The 24,145-nt window shown below is 38.0% G+C and overlaps 3 pseudogenes; all 3 read right to left on the bottom strand.

The window, feature by feature from the left end:
• Window positions 1-5,616: 5,616 nt before the first annotated feature.
• Window positions 5,617-7,593, bottom strand: LOC102493063 (kelch repeat and BTB domain-containing protein 7-like; annotated as a pseudogene).
• A 7,005-nt stretch (window positions 7,594-14,598) lies between these two features.
• On the bottom strand, window positions 14,599-15,212 carry LOC102471503 (FGFR1 oncogene partner 2 homolog pseudogene; annotated as a pseudogene).
• A 3,269-nt stretch (window positions 15,213-18,481) lies between these two features.
• Window positions 18,482-18,996, bottom strand: LOC106736184 (60S ribosomal protein L21 pseudogene; annotated as a pseudogene).
• Window positions 18,997-24,145: the final 5,149 nt, after the last annotated feature.

Here is a 24,145-nt window from a genome sequence, read left to right as displayed (position 1 = left end):
CTCTCTATCTGTCTCTCCAGTGAGCATACGTGCCCTATAGCAAAGATCTCAAAAAAAGAAATATATATATATAATGCAATTCAATGAACGATGCAGTTTTTCAGCAACTTCTCAAATTTGAAAAAAAAAATAGTTATATTCAAAAATAGTGAGACAGAATATTTGTGTCCTGAGAGAAAAATCCTTTGCATGAATACTTTAATAGAAAAAACGTTTGAGTTTGTAGCAAATAACAGATGTGAATTCACATATACTAGCATGTGAATTTAGCTCATCCAATTTTATCAACAAATAGTTTTCAGTGCTAGATAGCAAAAAACTATAGTGAACAGGTAGACATTTTGTTTTTCACTATTTTATTGAATTCTATTCATCACTATTATTATTTTTTAAAATTTGTCCAGAGAGAAACAGAGACAGAGAGGGGGAAAGTGTGAAAGCAAGCCACAAAGTCTAGGACTTGAACCATGGTCAGTCATGTGGGAGTTCACCATGCCACCTGCTGGCCCCAAGCCCCATGTAGTTTCCAATCTAGTGAGAAAGATAGTAAAATAAGTACATAATCAATTAAATGCGAGATTTCTCTTTGGAGATGTTTTAATTTCTTGTCAAATTGTTCAAAGAAGTTTCTCTTGTTTTATGCCATTTTTATCTGCAGCACTGTTTAAGCCATTTGCTTATGCCAATCTATCAATAGTTTAGAAATATGAAAATAATAGAAATGTTATAATAATTCAATATATACTTCTAAAAAAGTATAACTAGTAAAACTTCTATTGAATATGAACAACATAATGTAATTTTCTCTGTCAAGTAAGATGGAAATTTCTATATCCTTGAATTTTTACATACTGCCTGCTTTGAAAAACCACACTGTACCCATAAAGCTGTCTAATGATGAGATGTAAGCCAGAAATCACAATAAGAAAAAAATATGAAACTGATGCCGATGATCTGAAGGACTGTAGCCATCACCTTTGATTATGAGTAATCATATTTTATTAAAAGGCAATGCACAACAAATAATAAAAGGAAAAAATATAGAAAAAAGTAATTTACATGCAATTTTGGGCAGTGGGTCAGGAAGTACTAGATAGTGTATATTCGTGTTGGCTATTTTGAATGCAATTTTGTCAAAACTTTTTTTTTTTGCTTTTGGTTAATTTTGGTTTTGTTTAATGATTGACTTAGCAGTTCAGAAAACCTGTAAGGTTCTCCAATGGAAATTTTTACCCACTTAAATGATTATATCATCAGAAACCTGTATTGGTAAGATTAACTTCTCTTTCCATCATCTTTGTGAATTTTTTTAAAGCTTCAACATGTTAGGATAATAGACTTCGGCAAAAAGCTTTTAGAAAGGCATCATACAAAGCAATTACACGCGGAGAATAAGACTTGAATCATAGTTAAAGCTCTGACAAGAATTTATAACTGACAAATATTACTGTATCTGTGATTTACAGCAGTTGAACATAAGCTACAACAGGTCTGATAAATATCATATCATAGATTCCTAGGACCTTCAAGTTATTTTGGAACACAGTACATATATGAATCTGGACATACATACATACATATAACATATCTATACAGGTGACTTAAATATAATGCAAAGAAAATTAAAATTACTCAACTTGAGTGCTTCCCGCCATCATTTAACATATGAACATAAGCCTGACTGGTTTAACATCTCTCTTTTGGATGTTTAAGGGACCCTCTGTAAACATCCAAAAGTTATTTTGAGGTGAAAAGAACTTAATTTAGGGAACCAGCAGTTAGCGTAATGGCTATGTCGCTGGACTCCCACGTAGTCGACCACGGTTCGCATCCCAGACCCGATGGCTTAAAACTCACTCTGGGCGCGTGTGTGTGCGTGCCCAAGATCCCGAGAGGAGAATGGAGGAGAAGGGATTGCGGCGTGACCATCCCCCCCTGGGGGGTGATTTCTCGCTTTCTGTCTCTATGTCTCTCTCTGTCTGTCTGGAGAGCAAACGCGCCCTATAGTGAAAACCTCTCCAAAAAAAAAAAAAGAACTCAATTTAGAATTTGATTTTGGGGGAACCTTATTAAAGATAGCAAAAAGCTTAAATACTTAACTGTCAGTAGAAAATGAAAGTTAAATGTTTTCCAAGCACCTCAGGGATGTAAAGGGGTTAACTCATTGTTTGCTGGCACAAAAACTAAAGACAGAATACATGGCAGACTACAGAGACCAGATATAGCTTCCAGAGGTAAACAAAATGACCCAAAGACTAATATAGGGACAACATATCAAATTATCTTTATTTTTAATATAACATTTACTTTCTATTGTTTTGCACCAGTAGTCCTGCTACTGAGTCATAAGAGAGCCAAAAATCAAATGTTAGGATAAGACTGTTTATCTATAAGCATATAAAATTTTACCACTAGGTCTTTTTTTTTTTTTTGAGAGGTTTTTTGTTTTTTTTTTTTTGTTTTGTTTTGTTTTTGCTATAGAGCATGTGCACTTGCCAGACAGAGACAGAGAAACAGAAAGCGAGAAATCACCCCCCAGGGGGGACGGCCACGTGCAATCCCTTCTCCTCCATTCTGCTCTCGGGATCTTGGGCACGCACGCACATGCACTGGGCGTGAGTTTTAAGCCACCGGGTCCAGGACGCAAACCATGGTCTACTACATGTGAGAGTCCAGAGACATAGCCATTACTCTAACTGCTGGTCCCTTAACCATTAGGTCTTGATTATCTGTAAGAAATAAGATATTAGAGAAGGCTAATCATAAATCCATTTTTTCTTTCAGTTAGCTACCCACCATGTAATATATAACATATACCTTAAATACCAGTGGTTTTATTAAATTAGTTATATAAAGAAAAACATGATGTTGCCTGATTAATAAACCCCTGGATAAAACTGTATGTTGAAAATTGTAAAGAACTTTGTTTAATTATTATTATTATTATTATTATTAACCATAATTGAAGCTGGCTTATTTGTCAGAGATCTTAAGTTGTGTGAACTTAAAAAGCATTTAAAATAATTTGTACGAGCACTCTTTTTTTTTTCTAGATTCTAGAACCAGTTTTATTTAACGAACCACGTACAAATCACTTATCTATAAAATAATAGGTAACATTTACTCCCTAATTCACAATTATTTCACAAAACCAAAATCTTTCCCCAAGAAAACTTCACTATAATCTGAGTTATCACTATTATTTAGCCTGGGCTTTAACTTAAAGGTTGAAAATTACAAATTGGACAACTTGCTTTTTATAAATCAGTTGCATACCTTAATTCTGCAGATGGGTAATCTGGTTGAGCTAAGCCCTGTCATCTTTCAATTTTACAAACAAAAAGCTATCAACAAGAAGTTAACAGTGAAGAAAAAGTTGGCCAAAAGTAATATTACCAAGAAATGGCTTTCTAAGTTAAGAGAACTACTTAAAATATCCAAGATAGCACATTGAACAAAATTTGCCTCAGGCCACTAAGCAAGGCTCTTGAAGCAACAAAACACTGCCAGGACAGGCATCTTATTTCACTAGAAATAATGGTAAACAGGAGTGTCTTGCAGACTCTTCAAACAGCTGAAAGAAAACATTATTCGTGGGCTTTTGATTTTCTATCCTTTTATCTTTTTTTTTTTTCAGTGAAAAATTTTGTTCCCTCTCCTGAACCAGATTTCTCTGTTCCACTGCCACCGTGTAAGAAATGTTAGCATTCTGTCACTAGAGAATAAATAAATGTAGAAAAGAAATTAGCATGTGATTGGACAAAGATTCAGAAAGATAATTCCAAGTGAGTACAGGAAAATTTATACACCATAAATATCTGTATATGTACAGGTACACCATTTATCATGTCTCTATATTGGGACAACTAAATGTATTATTAAATGTTCAAAAAATAAGCACCTATGTTATCTTGTATTTACCAAAGTCAGTTTTGTGCAATTTAGCTTCTGTCTCTGGAATTTCCCTTACATATGGTGGCAAAAACAAAGATAAGAACATGGTTGACAGAGAAACATAGAACATAGACAAATATCACAATAAAATAATCATGTGTACCACTGTTCTGGGAAATTTTTTTTTTTTTTTGGAGAGGTTTTTGCTATAGGGCACGTGAGCTCGCCAGACAGACAGAGACAGAGAGATAGAAAATGAGAAATCTCCCCGCAGGGGGGATGGCCCCTCCCCAATCCATTCTCCTCCATTCTCCTCTCAGGATCTTGGGCACGCACGCACATGCGTCCGATGTAAGTTTTAAGCCACAGGGTCCGGTACTTGAACCATGGTCGACTACGTGGGAGTCCAGCGACATAGCCATAACGCTAACTGCTGGTCCCTCAAGGAAATATTTTTAGAGAAAGCATACTTTCACTTTCGGCCCCAAATGCCATAATCCACTTATGCTCTTTAATTGTCAACTTTTAATAGAAAAATACCTTCCAACTGATACTCAAGAACATTTACAGTGACTTACAAAACTGACAGAATATTTCAGTGCTACACAAAACAGTTCTACACACAACTGAGTTTTAAAGATCTTTCCTGGCACTTGATTTGATAGTTGATAATCACGGTAACTACGGACCTCAATAAAATATTGTTTTTAACTTATACATACTATTAAAACCAATATTACTTCACAAAATGGTAAAGAATAAATCACTCTTCGCTGAAGAATTCTCTAAGACAAACACCAAAATATGACAACCAAAATATTTTAAGGAAGCAAACAAACTTTTTTAAGGCAAGGCATGACCAATGGACAAAACTTTATATATTACCCAATTATATGTCCAGTGAAAAAAGGATTGTCCCTCTGATCAATGAAGCATGGATCAGGTATAGTTTGTTTGTTTTTGTTTTTCTTTAAAAAAAAAAAAAGAACTTATGAAGGAAATTATTTCTCTCTCTCTCTTTTGGTTTAGAAGAGCTTTTAAATAATTAGTGATACTACTAAAATAGATATTTTTAGATAATAATTTGGTCATATTTGGCAAATATATACCTTATATTCCAAAATGAAAACTAAATTTCTTTTGAAAGGGTAGAATCCTAATTTTTTTCTTTGCTTTTTGTAAGATTGTAAGGCCATTCTGCACATTATCAAAATGAAATCACTATTCAGTAACCTTAATTTATATACTCAATTTTTTTCTTTGTAGAAGAATGCCAAACTAAACTTTAATAAACAATATTTAACTTAGAATACTAAAAACTAATCAAATATTTTGGTAATCTACTACTATCATTATTTTGAAGGGAAAAAAATTCACCTTCAAAATCCTATCAATAATTCCTAATCCAGTTTCCTATTATACAAATGAAAAAGTTAAATTCCTGCAGAAGAATATAAAAACTAACAGGAGACTAAATTAGGATAATCAAAGTATAAACATATTAACTCACCAAGACAATCCACTAGTGCAAAGAATATCTGAACAATGAAAAAAAAATCCAAGCATTCTATTCAATTATATAGTTAATTTTTGCATATTTTAGTTTGGGACTTTTAACATAAAAGTAAATTACTAAATAGGTTGATTTAGTGGACTAACTTTTCTAACATTACACTATTTCAAAATATTATCCTTTCTAAATAAAACCTGTGGTCATGGTAAATTTTTTTTAGGAAAAAGAAAGGATATCTTTCAAGATACATTCCATCGCAGTAGAAACCACTTGGTGTTTCAAAATATTCATAAAGAAGAATCCTACTGATCCTGTGCATTTCGTTGAGCTGCTACTTGTACCCACACTTCATCGTCGGGAAAAGAACTTGAACTTCCTGACTCAGAGCCCAGCTCACTGAATCCATCTAAGTCCCGTTCAGTACTAGACTCACTTCGTGCATCATCTTCCTCAGTGATGAAACTCTGACCAGGTTCAAGGCAAGAAGGATAAACTCGGGTGCAGAAGAAGATAAAGCCAGAGTCAAACTGTAAAAGGCCTCACATGGTACCTACATTAATCCACTGGTGTCCCCTAGTGTCATACACAGTCACCCGGTTCTTGTTCCATTGTGGCGTGGTAGAAGCGATAAGCAACTTTTGGCCATGATTAACCATCTGGTAGTTGTGGGTCTCTGAGTCCAAGGGAATACTACTAAGCCACCTCCATTCTACCCTGGCTGGGCTGTAGACCTTCATAGTACATCTCATCATTGAAGACACATGCTTCCTGAAAGTCACCGCATCTAAGCACAGTTCAGCACCATGTTATGGCTGGGATCATAGTAGAGCATGTGCTTACTGTCCACAGCATAAAGATAGTTCTGAACCACGACTGGGTCAAAGGAATAAAAGGAGTGAGGTACAGGAGCCATGAGTGCCCACTGGTTTCTCTGAACGCTGTAGCATTCCACTTCCTTCCATTTAACTCCAGTAGCAGGGGCTCACCCACCCAAAATGTAAATGTAGCCACTGAGGTAGGCCACATCCCTCTCGACACAGCAAACGGTCTGCAAGTTGCTGCCAACTATTCCGAGCTGGCTTACACACCCAGAGGTCTTTCCTGGGCTGGGCAGCTAGATAGATGTCATGGTCTGGAGAGACACAGACAGCTGAAGAGGTGATAGTCTTAGTGTGGGCCAAACGGTCAAAGGTGATGGCATCATAAAAATGTCCCCTGAGTATGGATCATAGCAGAGAAAAGGATCTCTGGAATGTCCAAAGAATATCCCCATCTCCTTGGCATTGCACACCCAACCTCTGGGTGGATTTTCTGCCACAGAAACAGCAGAGCTGCTGCTATTTGACTTTGGCACCAGAAACTTGTACAACATGTCACCACAGCGCATCTGCAGGGCCCCTTCAACAACGTCCAGGCAGTCCTTCTTCATGATGGGCTTGGTCAGCAGCCCTTCCCGGTCGTCCTGGCCTTCTCCAGTGAAGCGCATCCACCGAACACACTTGAACACTTCAGCAGCACTGGGACCTCTCTCTTTGGGTGCCTCCAGCCACTGCACAGCCACGTGGCATACCGCTGCTCTCTCTATGTCCAGACTATCCGGGCGCAGGACGGCCTGCAACTGAGCCAGGGTCTCCTTCATAATGGAACCCATCCGGCTGAGCTGCCTGAAGTTGTGAGCTATGAAGGACTGGGCTTGACACCGCAGCTTGTGGTGGTCAAAGGCATGGGCACCTATTCCAGCTGCAGCATGTCCCAGGCCTCGCACAGGCACTGCACATTCGCCTCACTCAGGCACAGCGACCAGTGTAGCAGTAGTGACCAAGACCTCGAAGGACTCTGCGTCCACCTCATGCATGGTCATGCTCACCTGGTGACTCTCGCACATGCCGCCCATGAACATGCTCTTGAAACAGGGACCCATGCTGCCAGCACGTTGCGGTCGCAGGAAAACAGGCGACCTGTGCCAGGCCCACTGCCTGGAGTCACCATCTCGATGGGCACATCACAGAGCAGGTGCGCATCAGAGGACTTGAGCTGTGCCAGCAGGGCTGCAGAATGGGTCGTGTCCTTCAACTCCTCCAGGCTGTGAAAAAGGCAGAAACCCAGGGCTTGGATATCCTCCTGGGCCGCCTCCCACCACATGGACTGGAGAGGCAGCCAGAGCGGGGAGCATCCAGAGACTGCATGTGGTGGTGGCAGCCAGGCGCTGAGGGAGACAAGGGCTGCAGGAACCTGGCTCTGGCTCCTCCTCACCCTCCTGTCGCTGGCTCTGAGACAGCAGGGTCTGGAACAGGCTGCTGCACCCGCAGCCCTCAAGTGAGTAGTGGAGTGCTCTGTCATGTGCAGCCTCCCTTTATCCTGCAGTCAGTTGCTCTCTCACCCTCTCCCACTTCCGGCCCTTTCTTGCCTGGGCTTGCCCTCACAGAACTGCAGGCTGGAGTCCAGAGAGCCGCCACTGCCAGGCCAGCGACATCAGTAGGCGTCCGGCAGGAGCACTCTTTTTATATAGTAAATGGAATGGAATTCCTTTAGGCCTTTGATCACAAAGGCATGTAATATATAATATATAACATGGATGCTTACACACACATATATACACATGCAAATAACAGATTTCACCATTGCTCCTTGATTTATTTTTTTCCTTTTTATGGCCTCATTCTAGGTCTCCTCATTTATCGTTTCCTGTACCAGGAACCAGGGGCATGTTTCGTGCACAAAGTCCAGGAATTGCTATAATTGTTTAAGACTTACCATCCCTAGTTTTTTGTTTTGTGTCTTTTTTAGAGAGATTTTTGCTATAGGGCATGTACACTTGCTGCAGAAGCACAGAGAAACAGAGATACAGAAAGTGAGAAATCACCCCCTGGAGGAATGGCCACACTGCAATTCCTTCTCCTCTATTCTCCTCTTGGGATTTTGGGGATGTATGCACCTGTGCCCAGCGTGAGTTTTAAGCCACTGGGTCTGGGATTCAAATCATGATCGACTCTGTAGGTAGGAGTCCAGTGATGTAACCATTATGCCATGCGCTGGTCTCTGTCCCTAGCTTTTAATACTTAAAACAACATTTGGGCATACATATCTCTCTTTAGACAATTGTGTTCCATCTCTTACACACGACTCTAATTCAATCCCAACCTTGCTCTATTACTTCTGGCTAGACTCAGGAGTGTCCACTCACCTGATTCTTTGTAGTTCTCTCATTCTTAAGCCCCCATGTCCAGGTGCCACTTTTGCCATGACCTGTGCAGGGAAACATGAACCTGAGGGGGAGTGAGGGTAGATTGGAAAGAAACAGATATGCTAGTAGAAAAAAGTGGGGGTTGGGTGGTCCAGACTCCTCTGGTGGAGGCAGTCTTTGCTACTTTGGAGTTCATTGTTTTATAGGGCAAAAAAAGGAGAGAAGCATGGAATGCAAAGGCAGCTGTTTTCTGACGTTATCAGCTGGAGATGTGGACCACCTGGCATCCTGAGGTTTTATGCAAGCTTCCTCTTCTATCCCTGGGCCTTCTCGGACTGATACAGAGTTTCCTTTAATCAATACCACTCTGCGTGTTGACATAAGGAAAGCAGGATCATGTCCTTGAAGCTTTTGCTAGCCCTGCAGGGTCAGCATAAGAACCATGTCTCTGCTAGTATTCAAAGGTCAGATCTGGCCTCTCCCTACATTTTTGTTTGTTTGTTTTTTTAGGTTTCTGCCATAGGGTGTATGCACTCACCAGAGAGAGACACAGAAAGACAGTGAGAGGAAAAGTGAAAAATTACCCCCCGAGGGATGGCCATGCTGCATTCCCTTCTCCATTCTCCTCCTGCAGTATGGGGCATGTGCTCACATGTGCCCAGTAGGATTTTCAAGTCACCACGTCTGGGACTCGAACTGTGGTCAGGCACATGATTGGGATGGCATTGAATTTTTAGATTAATTTGGGTAGGATTGACATTTTGGTTATATTAATTCTTCCAATGCAGGAATATAGGATGTCTTTCCACTTTTTTATGTCATTTATGTCATTTTCGATGACTTTTTAGTTTTTCATTGCTTTCCTTATAGAGGTCTCTGACTTCTTTGGCTAGTTTTATTCCTAGATATATATTTTTTGTGTGGCTCTTGTACATTAAATTGCTTTTTTCAATTCTACCTCAGTCTGTTCACCATTGGTGTATAAAAATACTATAGGTTTTTGTATGTTGATTTTCTATCCTGTTACTTTACTGTATTCAATTGTCACTACAGGAGAGTTTTGTAGAGTAACTGTGTGAGGGACCAGCAGTTAGCGTAATGGTTATGTCGCTGGACTCCCATGTAGTCGACCGCGGTTCGTGTCCTGGACCTGGTGGCTTAAAACTCACGCCGGGCGCGCCCAAGATCCCAAGAGGAGAATGGAGGAGAAGGGATTGCGGCATGACCATCCCCCCTGGGGGGTGATTTCCTGCTTTCTGTCTCTATCTGTCTGTCTGTCTGGCGAGTGCATGCACCCTATAGCAAAAACCTCTCCCCCCCCAAAAAAAAAGAGTAGAGTAACTGCGTGAAGGGCATTGTCATTTCTTTTCCAAGTGTACCTTATATGTGAAAACTAAAATACTTGACAAAGAAATGGGGTATTATCTGTTGAAGATAACTTCATAGTATTATCAACTGGATTGGGGAGAAATGGACACACGTTGGAATATTCACTTTGCAAGTTAAATAATGTGATTAAATGGATAAAAGAACTTGAAATAAATAAATACATAAAATAAAAAGATATTCGTGGGTCACAGATATGGTTAGTTATCTGTTGATGAGGATGTTTATAGTATTCTTGACTGGACTGAGATGTGTATGATGCTGGATAAAATCTCTTTACAATCTAAATGATGTATTGAATGCATAAATAACAATAATAAAATAAAAAATGCTTAATGATGGCTTTGCAAGCATGTTCACATATATTTTGAAGTTCTATATGCTACACATTGCAAGATTGCTGAGTTTGGCTTGGAACACATTAGCATCACATCCACTTTATATGACATTTAATGTCTTGAAATAAGTCACTGTGCAAAAAACTTTCTACTGTTCTGTTTCTAAGTGTACTTTATACACAAATATTACTGTTCTTATTTTACACCTTGGAAGCATTTTCACATTCGTCTTCTCCAACTCTAAGTATGATTAACATTACAAGATTGCTAATGTTGGCCTGGAATACACCAGCATAAATTCTCCTTGGGAGAAGTCACTATGTGAAGAGATTTTTTGTTTTAACATTTTAAAGTGTACTTTATAAGCAAAAACAAACATGGTTAGTTTTGACCATATAAGTTTTTACATGTAAGACCTATCCAGGGGTCAGCAGTTAGCGTAACGGCTATGTCGCCAGACTGCCATGTAGTCGACTGCAATTCGAGTCCCAGACCCGGTGGCTTAAACTCACTCTGGGCACACATGCGTGAGTTCCCAAGAACCCGGGAGGAGAATGGAGAAGAAGGGACTACAGTGTGGTCATCCCCCCTTGGGGGTGATTTCTCGCTTTCTGTCTCTCTGTCTCTCTCTGTCTTTCTGGCGAGCACATGCGCCCTAGAGCAAAAACCTCTCCACAAAAATAAATAAATAAATAAAAAAGACCTATCCAAGAGCTATATTTGCTATATTTTAAATACTGGAAGACTGATAAACTTGGTCTAGAAAATCCCAATGTAACATTAACTATGATGTTTTGTTAAATGCAGTAACTCGCTATGGTAAAAGACTTTTTGTTCATCCGTTACTAAGAGTACTTATAAATGAAAACTGCTGTGCTAGTTTCAGAATTAGAAAAATTTTACTGTGTCTTTTCCAAGTGCCATATGCTGCTTAACATTGTAAAATGATTATTTTGGCCTGACATACACTAGAACAAAATCCACTGAGTATGAAATTAATTTTCTTGAGAAAGCTCACCTTGTGAAAATACTTTCTGTTATTCTACTTGTGAGTGTACTTTCAAAGCGATCACTTACATGCTTAGCTTTGCCTTGGTAGCATATTCATATAGGTCTTCTCTGACTGTTACATACTTAATATTGGATAATTGGTGACTCTGACCTTGAACACATTACAATAACAACCATTAAGTATGATGTTGAGTTTCTAGTCACTGGGCGAATAAAATTTGGTATATTATTTTTAAGTATACTTGTAAGTCAGCCCTAACATACTTAGTTGTGAACATTGAAGAATTTCTGTCATCTCCTTCCAAGAAAAATTTGCTTAACATTACAAAATTGTTGAAGGTGGACTAGAAATAAAAGTATAACTTCATTAGGGTATGCTATTTAGTTCTTTGAGATAAGACCTAACTTTTTTTTCAGTGTTTAAACTTTATTTACTTTCTTAGGCTTTTTTTGCAACCATGATCATTTGTGCTTTTTAGGAATTCAATAAAGTCATCCCTGCATCCTAGTATTAATCATTTAGAGATTTCAGAATTTGAAAAGAATGCAAATAAGGTACAAAGTAATGTATATTAATCACACACACACACACACACACAAAATCACAATTCTTTTTTTTTTTCTTTCTTTTTTGAGAGGTTTTTGCTATAGGGCACGTGAGCTTGCCAGACAGACAGAGAGAGACATAGAGACAGAAACCGAGAAATCACCCCCTGGGGGGATGGTCACACCGCAATCCCTTTTCCTCCATTCTCCTCTCGGGATCTTGGGCACGCACGCACATGCGCCCGGCGTGGGTTTTAAGCCACCGGGTCTGGGACCTGAACCGCGGTCGACTACGTGGGAGTCCAGCGACATAGCCATTACACTAACTGCTGGTTCCCCACAATCACAATTGCTAACTGTTTTACCTATCCTGTAGCTTTCCATTTACTTGTCAATGATTATAAGTGTTGAGGTCAGAGTCCAATAGTTTTTACTGTATGTATCCTTTTAAATTGAAGGATTACTCTATGAATTTTAGGTACATAAAATACAAATCTTAAATGCACAATATTTAAAATATGCATGTTTCTTTTTACATCAGTAAAAGTACCAACCACATCAAGATATGGAACATTTACTTTTTATGTGAATGCTATGCTACTTACTCATAGTTTCTAGGTGTTATATCTTATATTGTCTGTTTTATAAATGCAAAACACCTTGTTATATGCGTGGATGTTAGTAAAAAAGTTGCACTCTATTTCTATGACTTATAGTTTCATTATCTTTAAATGCTTTTATTTTGTTTTATACAAATCAGTACATCCTAGGTTATAGACTGGTTTCTGAACCAATAGGAATCTATTTATTTATTTATTTATTTATTTATTTATTTATTTATTTATTTTAATCACTCATCTTTACTGATAAAATAGGCTCTTATTCAGTACATACTCTCAGGCATAAATTATGTTTAAAAAAATAAAAGGATGGACGACTGTCACTAAATAACAAAGTAAATTTAGAAACCAAGGCCTAAAGAATATATCCAAGGAAGAAGACCAGGAATAAATAACTCAGCTTATTTGATTACAAAAATAATAATTTGTCAAGTAATGTTTTGTAACAGAGCTGCCTCAGTGAATTGCCTCAGACATCATTTTAACTATGTAGCTTATTTTCACTCTTAAATTCTTACTTGGAATAAAAACTGAATGAATGTGCAATTAATTTAAGGATACTTCCACCCCAAAATAGAAAAGTTTTAAAATAAAAACTAATTCATTTAATATCAATTAAGTCCTCAAAATGAAAAAAGCAATCTATGTAATATTTGGGCCACTAGCCCTTTTTTATTCAATCAGCCCCATCTACCCCAACCACCCTAAACCTAAGATAGAAAAATTCAGAAGTGAAAAGTAGTTTTGAATTTTACCAATATATGAAATTATACACAAAAATTTCCATGTAAGGTAATATTTCTTTAACAAATTATATACTCAAAAGTAGCATTTTCTACTTGTGCTAATTTTTCATATGTATTAAAAATAAATGAGTATAATATTTTTGCCATATTTGACATCCATCCTTTTATTCTCTAATCACCACAAAATATAAATTTAGGTTTCAAATGATGTTAAAGCACATTTCTGTATCTGGTAACTTTTTAAAAATTTACATACAGTATATCTGATAGTTTAAAAATAAAGAGAACAAATAGTTCTAAATCCATAGATCTATAGGCTCTCCCCCCATACTCTTTCAACTGAAAGGTTCTAAGAAAAATCTTACCGGTTATGAGGACGAGATGGAGCTTAAAAATAGACCCACAAATTTTTTCTTGAAATTTTAATTTATTTTTTCTACATCTCAAGAACTTAAAAAAAAAAAGGTCCTGTTAGCTGAAGGAATTTCCAATGTACTTTGAAATTACCATACCTATCTTGCTATATAAAATATTTCAACACTGTAAGCTAAATACCTACATATCCTTGAAGAGCAACCAGAGAAGAGAAAAATATCATCTTCATTATTGACTTAGAACCAAAACTTAATTCTTTCAAAGGAGTAGCTTAACCTACTAAATATGTCTATTATAAGATCTTCTTTCTTAGAAAGTAGTATTCCTTCTCTTTCATTCCTGAAATATTTCATACATGGAAACAAAGTATACATCTGTTAGCTGCTATCAGTTATGCTAAATTAGTTAAAATAAAATGTCCCCATCTGTTTATAGTGCATATAAAACTTTCCTATATCCTTTAAAACTGAATTTTCTTTGACAAAAATTTAAATGGGAAAATAAACAGACAATCACTAAAGCTAAATTCTCATGGTACTTAAAGCTACTTACTTAACTTTGACCCCAACAGGAAGAATTACATTTAGTCTAATCTTCCATTCACAAAACTGTGGTAAAAGTTCACATTTTTAAAATGGGATAATTCTAAGAATTACCAAACATTTACTGGAAATATTCAAGTTTCTCTAAGTATCATTCAGACATCCCACAACACTGCTGACAGCAGTGACTGTGAAAACCTTTTCATTTTTTACCAATTAACAATGGCTTGGTTTCCACTTCTCAATTATGTTTTGGAATAAAGTCTGCAACCATTGACTATGCATTTTTTGTTGCTCTTAGCCAATGTACTATACATATTATATAGAAAAAAAACAAAACAAAGGGTTGACTGAGATTGAGTTTTCTGTTCATTCATTCATTATAGGTCAGTCCTGATGGCTACATGGACCCATGTGATAAGTAGCTCAGACTTAGAAGTTCTTCAGTTCTTACTCAGGCTCAGGTCACTACTGGTCACTCAGGCTGACAAAGATGTACTTTCTGATGCATCATCTTTCCTAAGGTTCAAAAATGATTCTCAGGTTATCTGCAGGATCTCTCTCCTTGTTGTTCATCAGTTTCTATGGCTTTTCTCATAACTGCTGCCATTTCAATTATCTAGTCAACATGTGCTTGTAATTCCTTGGAGTGCTACTCTTTTAACTTCATTATTATACCAGGGTCATCTTTTTTGCTAGCCATTAGCAATCTAAACATTTGTTCTCGATACTTGCTCCTTGTAAGTTCCAAGGCAGACTGATGTTCTTCCAGTGTTGTTCGTAATTCTTTGTTTTCTTGTTGCAGTTCTCTTATTTGTCTGTTTTCTTGCTGAATTCCCATAACTAATGTGGACCATGGCCGATGTCTTGCAACCTCATTAAGTTCTTGAATTTCTTCCTGCTCCTGCTTCATTGCTTCCACTTGCTTGTTGAGAGCTGTGGTTTGCTCTACCAGAGATTCTGCTGCATCATCGTGATCTCTCAACCTTTCAACAAGAGCTTTGGCATCAGCAAGTGCCTTCTCTATTGTGCAACTCATTTCTACAGGAATACTTGCCTCTCAATCTCTCGCAGCGCTGGCTGTGGCGAATCGGACTCAAAGCCTCTGCCAAAGGAGACCTACAGACCCAAGGGAGGAGTCTCTGTGCCCTGATCAAGCTCTTCTGCAAGCAGAGGAGCAGACCCAGAACCCTGCAGAGGCAGCTGACTGTGTCTGGGGAGCCAGGGGAGCTCAGCCCCATCACTGTCCCAGGGAAAGCTCCACAGACTGCCTCAACCAGCACTCCCGGAGTGTTCCAGCCAGGTCAAATACATAGTAAATGTTTAATAAATGTTCACTATTTACATGAAAATACTTAGCATACAATATACTTAGTTTCTTTTTCCATATACTTTTATTACATTTCTCCATGTTTTAATTTTCTCCTACCATAGAGATTATTCTTTCAGAATGTCTTCAGATCCCACAAAGTTGTAAGACATTCAACAGAAAAGGATGTTCAATCAAACATTCTCTAAAAGTATAATTACACTAAAACAAAAAAGAAAGCTATGTGAAAGATTACAAAGTGTTTGGGTAAATGGCATAAAGTATTTCAGTTTCTTTTTGGACCTTGTCTAGACCATATAAACGGCTGTGCTCCTTCCATAGTAAATGCCTATGACAAGTACATCGTTCTCCTAAGTACCACTTTTAACTCAAGTGCAGGTTGTTTTCTTCCATCATTTTATTTGCACTTTAGTTGAAGAAACTACTACTGCTAAGGAATTTAAAGATCTCTAATAAAATTTTAGATGGTAACTAGACATTATATTTTGGATTTTGCTCATTTATTTGACTTAAAACTTTCATAACTCTAAAAAAAATTTCTTAAAAAAATCTTTGACCAACGTGACTACACGTGAACCTCCCCTTAGTTTTTGATATATACCAAGTGTCCGCATTCTATGACTGAAGCTGATGGGCTAAAGGATGTACAAACACAACAGAGGAGTGTGAATGCCAGATGTGGTGTGTGTGGAGGAGTGAGGCCTGGGGAAGGACATTTGGAGGAGGGATACGGAGACAGAGCATTGTCGGGACCGTGATGTAGTGTTGTTATATTTTGATCAACTGGACCAGGGAGAAATGTTCACATTTTGAAATGTTCACTTTGTAAGCTAAATAATGTGATTGAATGTATTAAAAAATGTAAATAACTAAGTAGATAAAATTTAAAATAGAAATAAATAAAAATATTTCCGAAATAGGAAAAGAAAAGAATAATCCTGTATATGTTACGTCTTGATGAAGAATATGATAAATGTGTAATCACACACATCCCATGAGGCATTTATACTTGCCTTTTCTATATAATTTACATTATTTTTCTTCTCAATTGAAAGTAGGCGGCTAGTGGCAATATACTTCTTAATCAAGTGTTCACAATTCACTAACTTGTCTATATGGAATATTGGCATTTTATTCTATTCTCACTCGATACAATAAAGCTCATTCCCATTTGCCCCACTATCAATTTTAAAAAATATATTGCAAATTTTCAATTCCTACATTAATACTGTCAGGTTGTTTCTGCTTCTCATCCTCCATTTTGCTCAAGCCTCCAAAAACTAAGGGGAGATTCACATGTAGTCATGGTGGTCAAAGTTTTTTTTAAAATTAAAAAAAAATTTGATTATCATCATAATCTTCTTTATATTACATTGGATTACATATAACTTTACAGTGTATTACATTGCTTTTTCAAAAGGGAATGCCATGCGGTCAAAGTTTTTTTTTTAAGAATTTTTTTTTACAGTGAGGCATCTTTTTAATAGGGATACTCAACCAGTACATGAGTATAACTCATCTATGCCTCTTTGAGTCTACTTTATCCATCCTTGATGTTTTTATTTTGCTACACTGTTTTCACTTCTTTCTCTCTAATCCAAAATAGTATGTACATGTTCTATTTGTCTTAACACGTACCTCAACATCAAATTTGTTCATATGAACTATTAAAGACACAGAAAGTATGTTTTTTCTTTGTGTAACATGTACATAAAACAAGGTTTCGTCCATCCCCTATCCAATTGTTTTATACTATTGGTGATCAAATTATGGACAATCTTGCCTTTTCCCCTCTATAATTAGAAATAAGGTAAATAAAACTGTACCAGCTGCTTTCTCCAGTTTTGTCAGATTAACATTTGGAATGCCTTCACTAGTCCTGTCCACAATGACAAAGCACTTTGACTGTACTTATGCTCAGCTTAAGAAAACGCCTGTCTTTATCTACAACACGACATACTAAGAATAATACAGTACCTATTTGTACAAGAGTAAACATCTGACATGACTTTTCAGTTTAAAAGTATATAAACAAAAATTTTCGCTTATAAATCTACTTTTGTACTCACTTTTATCACCTTATATATAACAATTTAAACTTAATGCTCCTTAACTAGTTTTAATGGTTGAATGTTTTTTCTTACAATTGCCTCCCTACTGCATTTATTTTGATTCATGTTCTCTGCTGTCTGCAGTAAATCATGCAGCAGAGTGTTCAGGGAAGGTTCTAGATTGATAAACTTTCTTTAACCCTGCATATCTGAAAATATCTTCCAGTTACCTGCACAGAGAAATAACAACCTGGCAAGGTGTACAATTCCTAGCTCTAAATTATTTTCCCTTAAGACTCTGTAGATATTGTTCCATTGTCTTCTAGCATTTGGAGTTGCATGAGAAAATGCTGACGTCAGTCTGACTTTTGCCTGTTACAGGTAACCTGTTTCTTTCTGTCTGGATACTCATAAAATTTTAATTTTTTCTTGAAATTTAAAAACCTTACCAGGATATATCTACTTGTTGCTTTCCTTCTGTCAAACTTTAAAGGTACTCTGTGTGCTTTTTCTTTTTGTAGATCTAGTTGGCTCTTCAACTCTGGGAGATTTTGTTCAAACAGTTCCTGAATAATTGTTTCAGCTCCTTAATTTGTCTTCTGTTCTAGATGGTCTAATGATGTGTAGATTGTATCTCTTGGTCTTCCTTTGTCTTTTGTTTTATCAGGGTTTAGTTTCCCCCTTCATTCTGTAAGGGTTTCTCTTGTTTTGCATTTATTTCAATAATTTGATTTTGTGGCTAGTCTGTCTTGCACATTTCTGTTCCCTCTCCCAATTCTCTAATTCATTCCAAGTGCTCTGACACTACTTTCTCTATCATTGAGCACAGGTGTTTAAGCTCCTGTACTGTATGATAGTTGATTCTGTATCTTCTGTTTCTACCATCATGTATGTTTGAAGAGGAGGCATTTTAGTTCTGTTTCTTCTTCTTCTTTTTTTTTTTTTTAGACCACAGATTAGTTTATTTTTAACACCCATCATGCCATGCATTCATAGGGAGTAGGTTCCAGTAGTTCAGGGTCCTTTTCATTAGTTCTCACAAAGTGTGCTTCTCTGGGTGGAGCAGGCTGGCGCTTTAGTTGAACCCAGGTACCTTTCTCTTTGGCTTCTTTCTTTTTCTGATCATTTTCCTTCACACGTTTTAGGAAGCTATCTCTGCTCTTAGAATGTTTAATATGCTCAATACGCACATTGATTCTCTTGGCAAGAATCTTGCCCTTAACTTGTTTGTTCACAACAATGCCAACAGCGTGCTGGGTAACATTGTAGACTCTTCCAGTTTTGCCATGGTAACATTTGTGGGGCATTCCTTTTTGAACAGTACCTATTCCCTTAATGTCTACAATATCACCTTTCTTGTAGATTCGCATATATGTCGCCAAAGGAACAACTCCATGTTTTCTAAAAGGCCTAGAGAACATATATTGGGTGCCTCTCCACTTTCCTTTTGTGTTCATCATTTTGGTTAGTTACTGGAAGATGGCGGTTCTGGCCCTAGTTCTGTTTCTTTCTTAAGTACTGCCGTGTAGCCACCTTTTCAGTAGCTCCTCTTACGAACGATGACCAAAAACCAAGAGAATACCTAACTTTAACCCCAAAACTAAACCAAGCCTTAATCTTACCCATAAACCTTACCATGACACTTACCTCTACTCTATTTGTAATGCAACCCTCATTCCTAAACCACTAACACTGACTTTACCCCTAATCTGAACCATAACCTTTGATTCTAATTCTTTTATCTTTCCTCACCTGGTTTTATCCCTGACTCTGTAATGCCTGAGTGATAACCTGTTTATTTACTAACCCTAAAAGCCCAACACTAAAACACAAGCAAAGTCAGACCCTGACCCTGATTGATTATGACAGTCAAGCAAAGTATAGCCATTTTTGCTGTTATACTTCATTTAGTAGAGGCTGAGTCAAACTGACTACTTGCTCAAACTTTTACAGTTGAATCATGCATCACTGGCTGGAAGTGTGGTGAAGCTGACTTCGTGTTCACTAACATTTCGGCGGACCCAGTCTACATCACATACAGTCTGCACAGTGTGCAACTTGCTCGCCATCTTCATGGTGAACTAATATTTTATTGTATTCAGTTTTGCACAATGTGCCCATCTGTTAACCACCTTCCTTTATGAATCATGCTCTATTAGGTGTAGAGCTTCCCAAGGTGCTTGCTTATTCAGCACCTTCATTGTGGAATAATATCACCTTGTATGAAGGTTTGCACAAGCTACAGGCTAGCTCACTATCTTCACTGTGAAACGGTGATTTTTGTATTGTGATCTGTAAAGAGTGTCTGGCTGTTCATCACCCTCATGGTAGAACCAGAGTCCAGAGTCCTTTTATGTGGCTCTCTGAAGGGTGGCACTTGTTTAACATCTTCACGGTGGAATCATGAATTGTGAGGATGTTGGCACAAGCTTCTAGTTCACCATCTACATGGAAGAAACAATCCATTATATAAATGTCTACACTAGTTGCTTGTGGAAACACTTTTTTATTTTTTTAGTAATTATTTTTTATTTAATTTTATTTATTCATTTGTTTATTTTAATTTGACCAGAGACAGGAGAGAGAGAGAGAGAGAGAGAGAGAGAGAGAGAGAGAGAAAGTGAGAAAGCAAGCCACCAGGTTCAGGACTCAAACCATGGTCAGCCATGTGGGAGTGTCCAGCACCTTAGCCACCATGCCACATACTGGTCCCCAGAAACATTTTCTTTAAGAGATAATTTTTCTGGGAAGCATATGAGCTCACCCGAGACCCAGAGAGAGAGAGAAAGTGGGAAATAATCCCCCAGGAGGGATGGCCATGCCTCAATCCCTTTCTCCTCTTGGGATTTTGGGCACACTTGCACATGCACCCAGCATGAGTTTCAAATTGCTGGGTATTGGACTTGAACCATAGTCAGCCATGCAGAAGTCAAATGCCTTAACCACCATGCCACCTGCTGGCCCTGACACCTCACTTTCTTGAATGGAGATGTGCTCTATTATTTTAGACATTACAAATAACTCACTTCTTTAGGAACTTTATTGTGGAATAATCTTTTATCTGGAGGTCTACAAAAAGTGTACGTGTTCATCACCTTCATGGTGGAATCATACTTTATGCATGTAGGATTGCACAAAAAAACCCACTTGCTCGCCCCTTCAGGGTGGAATCTTACTCCATCACGTGATAGTCTGCACAGAGGTGTCCACTTGTTCATTCCCTTTGTTATGAAACAACATTCCCTTTCACAGAAGCCTATAAAAGGTGTAATCAGAGGTTTTTGCATGGAAGTCTGCACTAAGTGCCTGCTTATTCATCACTTTTGTGGTGGAATCATATTCCATTGCATGAAGGTTCATAACAGCTATCTTATCCACTTCTTCAAAACCTGTATGGTGGGGAAGTTGCAGAGTGAGCTGCAGAGAGAGCATGGCTCATCTCTTCCTGCACACCTCTGAATTCTCAGGTGGGTTAATTGGGATATGGAGAGTCTTACCACTCTTCACCCCACATCCCTTCTGAACATTTGCTCCAGCAAGGATGGGACAAGATGCAGAGTGAACAGCACCGAGAAGGACGAAGCTGCAGGGAGAGCATAGCTCATCTGCTCCTGCATGCCTCAGAGAGCAAGGCTTCCTCCCTGCCATTCTTCCTGGCCTCTGTGAGTTGTGTGCTATGCAACACATTCTCTCTTCCTCTGTTATAATCCTGCAGCTCAGACCCATGTGTACCTGTGGTCTAGAAACCGGGAGGCCTTTGGAATATCCAGTTCCAATGACAAAAGTGCAGGTTGTTAGGTGACCATCAGGGAGATGGAACTACAGAGAGATTGTGGATCAATCTACTCCCACACACCTCTGGACAATTACAATTAACTTCAAGAAATTAGGAAGAAATGTATAATCTATCAGAGGACCAGAAATCACTGGAGAGGCACAAGAAATATGAAAAATCAAGAAAATAATCTCTCCCCCAAGGGAAAAAGGCACAAGAAATATGAAAAACCAAGAAAATAATCTCTCCCCCAAGGGAAAAATAAAAACTTATCTGCAGACAGTACAATGTGGAAACTAGTGGAAAAGTCAGATAAAAAATTCAGAATATTTTTAGTGACAGGACTAAATGAGATGCAAAAGAAAAGAGACAACAAAAGTCAGAATATGCAGGAAAAAAAGAGACAATGTGCTCCAGGAGATGAGGAAGTCCTTCCACAATTTGAAAGAAGAATACACACCACAGAAAAGAATCAAATGCAGCTGTTAGAGATAAAGGCTATAATACAGGAAATTAAAACCTTCATCAAAAGTATTAAAAGCAGATTAGATTAGGCAGAAGATCAAATCTTAGATGTAGAAGACAAAAAAACCTCTGATCTAGGATAAAAAGCACCAAAAGGACTGAGAAAATAAGACAAAATATGAGAATAATATATGAGAAATACTAGATACCATTATGCCCAAACATCTGGATAGTCAGTATCCTAGAAGGTGAAGAAACTAATAAGGTCATTGGTATTCTGTTCTGATGGAGAGGAGGAGGGCCTCTGAAGTGGTCCTCTGATCTGAGCCAGAGCTGGGGCCAACCAATGGCCCCATCTCAGTTTCCCTGTCTGGGCAAGGGGCTGCAGATGGAAGTGAGCTCTGGTAGAGAGTTGAGAGCTGCCTTTTCTCTGGTGAAGGAGGGGGCTATTCCATGAAATTCTAGAAGAAAACTTTCCAAACCTAGAGAAGCATTCAAACATTCAGACTCAAGAAATCCCAAGGACCCTAAATAGAATCAACCCAAGAAAATCTCTATGGCACATCATAGTCAGATTGAAATGCACCAAGAGCATAGATAAAGACAAGATACTAAAATTGGCAAGAGAAAAATATCACATTACCTACAAAGGTTACCCCATCAGGCTAACTTTGGACCTCTCACTGGAAAAAAAGCAAGCAAGGAAAGAATGTGAAAATATATGCAAAGTGCTAAATGAAAAACAATTTCAATCAAGACTACTATGCCAAGCAAGACTATCCTTCAAATAGGAAGAAAAGATAAAAACATTCTCAGATACACAAAACCTGAAAGAATTTACCAACACCAGTCCAACTCTTCAAGAACAGTGAGAAGGGGGTAGACAACACCAGCAGGGTATTGATTCTGCAATTCACAACCAGACTCCGCAGGTCTGGATTGTGGGCATACATATATACATATGGGCGCCTGGCGTGTACGGGAGCCCTCCACACACGAACCTGGGACCTTTCCGTGTGTGAGTCCTGTATCATAGAGCACTGCACTGCTGCTGTGCCACTGCTCCCAGAACAAATTTTCCCTGCTACAAAGATAAGTTAGTTATTTATTTTTTTTTTTGAGAGAGGTTTTTGCTATAGGGCGCATGCGCTCGCCAGATAAGTTAGCTAATTCTTTAACCTGCTGAATTGCAGGAGGTCTACAGTCTATTGGGTCAGTGAAAACAAATAACTTAATGACCCCCATTTGAAAATGCTTAGCTGTTTGCTTAAACAATGTAACAAAAATGTTTCCTTGAGCGTTACTAGAAATATTCCATGACCATAAAGCTCTACAGAGAGTCATGCTCTAAGAGCAAAGGTAGGAAAGCAAAAATAACTTTTAGTGATAAGCACAGCCACAGAACTTTTTTACAAGTAGGGAATGATTGGTTGTGTTTAAACATAAACATCTACCATTTTGAGGACTAAAATTACACCTTATAAAAAGCATAAAAATGCAAACAAAAGTCGAGAAACAGTGAAGAATGTCCACTTTAAAAACAAAATCAACTTAGGGTCAGTAGGTCATGTAGTTGTTAAGGTGTTTGACTCCCATGTGGTCTACCATGGCTCAAGTCTTGGACTCGGTGGTTTAAAACTCACACCAGCTAGGGGTGCATGGATGCCCAAAATCCTGAGGGGAGAATGGAGGAGAAGAGATTGTGACATGGCCATCTTCCCTGGGGGGGATTTTTTTTTTTCTATGTCTCTATCTCTCTGGAGAGTGCACGTGCCCTATAGGAAAAATCTCTTTCTCTAAAATAAATAAGTAAATAAAATAAAATCAATAAGGAACAGCAGTCGGTGTAGTGGTTAAGGTGCTGGACTTACTTCCACATGGTTGACCACAGTTCGAGTCCCAGATCCGGTGGCTTAAAACTCAAGCTGCGGGGAGAGAGTGTGTGTGTTTGTATGCCTAAAATCCCAAGAGGAGATGTGGCATGGCCAGGCACCCTGGAGAATAATTTCTTGCTTTCTGTCTCTCTGTGCATCTGGGAAGCTAATGCACCTTATAACAAATCTCTCTCTTAAAAAAATAAAGTAAAATCAATTGTAATTTTAAAAATTAATGTGATATTTGCAAATATATACCTATGTCACTTTTATTCCTCTTTAGTTTGTTTAGTGCCACTTAAATTGCTCCTCTTTTGTTAATCTGTGGTCACACTGAGGTAAATGAGTATGTTGAATTATATAGGTTTGATGTAATGAATCTGAACCACTGGGACTCTTGCACTCTTACTGGCAACTCATTCCAGCTGGTTGAGATATATTTACCTTTCTCATTTTTAGAAACCCTAGTCAGATGAGATCTTGTGCATGTGTGCA

This window comes from Tupaia chinensis, unplaced genomic scaffold (genome assembly GCF_000334495.1).
Source record: "Tupaia chinensis unplaced genomic scaffold, TupChi_1.0 Scaffold000678_1, whole genome shotgun sequence".
Taxonomy (NCBI): Eukaryota; Metazoa; Chordata; class Mammalia; order Scandentia; family Tupaiidae; genus Tupaia; species Tupaia belangeri.
This window is presented reverse-complemented; position numbering and strand designations above follow the sequence as displayed.